We start from the raw sequence: 2,988 nt of genomic DNA, 5'->3' as shown, positions 1-2,988 counted from the left end.
GTAATCACAGGGAAATATATTTCTGTAAAGTTCATAAAGTTAAAATCCTAGGAAGAGCCGTAGATAACTGGACATTCCCTCACAGAAGGTTCTCAAGGACAGAATGAGACAGCCAAGGTGCAGCTTCGCACCGATGGAACACACAACATTCATCTAGTTCTTTAATGCTTCCTCCTCCCCACTATCATGACCCAGTGCTACCTTATAAATCTGGCTAGACCAGAGCACTACACTAGTACAGAAAAGGGTTTTGGACACATGAAATCTCGGACAGATTAACCCCTACGGAACAGCAATGGAAGTAGTGATATCATGAGGATAGGGGGAATGTGAGGGGAGAGAAGGGGTAGAAATGGAGACTCAACTACAATGATGCACAATTTCCGCTCCTCCTGCCCACCCCAGGGGGACGGCCAACAATAACATGGATGAAGGGAGACAGTAGGCAGTGTATGAGGGTGGGAGGGTGAGGGAGGAAAAAAGAGGAGCTGATACCAAGGACTCAAACAGAAAGAAAATTTTTGAAAATGATGAAGGCAACATATGGACAAAGGTGCTTGATAAAATTGATGTATGGATTATTATAAGAACTATAAGAATTTCCTTCACTTCTCGGCCTTTGGCTAAGATCAAGTGTAGTATCTGTTCTTATCAGTTTAATATCTGATAAGTCCTCTATCCGAGGATAATATATTAAATGGATTTTTGGAGCAGGGAGTTGGAATAGGAGCTTGCTCCATCCGCTCCACGCATTGACCTGGTATTGAAGTACTTCCAGGAACGGTGCATCCCCTAGGGGGATTGTTTAAAAAAATTTTTTTTAATAAAAAATAGAATTCCCAATAAAATGATTTATTTATTTAAAAAGAAAGAAATTTTTACTTTTTCATGATGTTATTTGCCTTTTATTGATATTTTTCTCTATGAAAGTGAACAAATTACTGAACTAATTTTGAGTAATTTTCCTTTTTAGCAAGATAATATTGAATATTTTTCAGGACTCTGACTTGAAAAAATAGGAAATGATTATTTAAATAAAATATCTAAATTAAAAAAGAGCAATAATTTATATAGAGGGAAGTAATGAGTACATGATAACATGTCTGTTGAAGTGATGTTTTGAGATATATAAAGTTAATTATTTAGCTGTGAAATATTCTTTTTTAATCAATTATTAATAATGGGGGCACACGTTTGTCTTTTTTTTATTTCTTAGTACAATGATGACATATGAATATCTTCTGTATGCTGTACACTAGGTTTATGAAAGGGAACCATTTATGGGGAGTCCCCTAAGTGCATTTTTAAGTTTCCACATAGATTCAGCCTATATTTAATCCATTCTGACCTCTGACCTGGGTTATAAATATAAATTAAAAAATAATTATTAGATTGTAAGCCTGAGAAGACAGATAATTTGAGATCCTGGCAATACAAGACATCACCTGGGGTGTAAGGGAGAAACATCTAACATATCAGCAAAACCAGGCACATATGTTAGAAGGGACTCACTGATAAAACTGATTTATTAGCAGCAGAACAAGATCACTGGACATCATTATCACATTGAGATGGCCAATGCTAGCTCATTCTTACACTTGATGGCTATTGAATTGTTCAGAGTCAAGAGTTATATTGGAAGCATTCACTAGCTGAAGGATCTCCCCTGAGGTAAAAATCACTGGCTAGTCCCTGCACTTGATAACTATGAGTTCTCTAGACTGAGAGGCATATTAGCAGTGTTGCTTCACAGAAGGTTCCGAGCCTGAGATAATCAGGCTTGTCTCTTCCCGGTGGCTGAGTTCTCCGGCCTTCTGTGGCAGCATCCCTCTGGAGAGGGACGGTCACTGGCCTCAGACCCCAGAACCAACAACTTTCCTGGCAAGGCATTTGCAAAACGCGGGCGCAGCATCTCCCCTAGACTGGTTATATAGATTCTTTGGTTTGACTATTGCTTATTCCATTAATGCTTATTAAATTTGAAAGTGTGATTTTTTTCCTCTGGGAACTAAGTGGGGTCCCTCCTACATGAGTTAGCTCCCCTAATAGCCTGTGTGGAAAGGAAACACAGGGTTTACACTTTAACCTTCAACCCTTAACCCATTTATGATTATTTATGTCTGTGAATAAAACCCAAGCATTGCAAAGACAATGCGATGTTTCTGTGTAATTTATGGGATTTGTGTAAAGCAAGCTGCATTGTGAAAAGCATTTTTCCTCAGAGAGAGTGTCTTGAAATTGAATTGTAACCACTCCACACACCAACCAAGGGAGGAGCAGCCAACCCCATAGGGACTTGCCTGGGTATATCCTTGATGGAAGTTAGAGTACTTGAGTCTCCTAGCCCTAAATCAGACCTTGACTAGGCCAAATGGCCTTAAATTAACCTTGTAAGCCTTTGCATCTGCAATAGTGTATGGATTATAATCATAGCATCTTTCCTGTTTCGGTAATGGAGTCTGCTACTGGGATGAATGTATGTCATCAATGTTAATTTTATAACAGTTTCCTTTTTGTTCACATCCTGTGTAAGTAGCCAAGATTCTGTAGTCCTTGGACACCATATATCCATCTACTGGTGATCTCCTCCATCTAGATCGTGTTTCTGAGCCATTGTCTTATCTTTGTCCTGCTAAAGATTTTATGAATGTGTCTCTATAAATTATATTTTAATTTGGGGGTCTCTTTTTACCCTTAGAACATATTGTTAAGCCATGATAGTCAAATATATTATGTGTTGGAATCACCAAATTCAAGGTTAAACCCATTTCATGTAGTCTGATTCATCATGTTAAAATGCAGAGTTCAGCAATCCCATGTCTACATACCGTTTCGTTAGTTTTGTGTTGGAGGCTGAGTCTTGGTCCCTGGAGCTGGTATCTGAAATGATCCCAATGCATGTGCCTCTAAATCAAGCTTCCATAAATATTGTTTGAAGTGACGGGCACTTCTGTAAACACTGTCGAAAGTGGCTGCACTTCTTGTAAC

The 2,988-nt window shown here is 38.6% G+C and overlaps 1 non-coding gene across 1 annotated transcript; it reads left to right on the top strand.

The window, feature by feature from the left end:
• The first annotated feature begins 604 nt into the window (after positions 1-604).
• On the top strand, positions 605-794 carry LOC142426931 (U2 spliceosomal RNA). The gene has a single exon (XR_012779799.1). It is a non-coding gene; the product is annotated as a U2 spliceosomal RNA (small nuclear RNA).
• Positions 795-2,988: the final 2,194 nt, after the last annotated feature.

The sequence above is a fragment of the Tenrec ecaudatus genome, chromosome 14 (genome assembly GCF_050624435.1).
Source record: "Tenrec ecaudatus isolate mTenEca1 chromosome 14, mTenEca1.hap1, whole genome shotgun sequence".
Taxonomy (NCBI): domain Eukaryota; kingdom Metazoa; phylum Chordata; class Mammalia; order Afrosoricida; family Tenrecidae; genus Tenrec; species Tenrec ecaudatus.
Note: the sequence above shows the minus strand (reverse complement) of the source record. Positions and strands in the feature narration are given on the sequence as shown.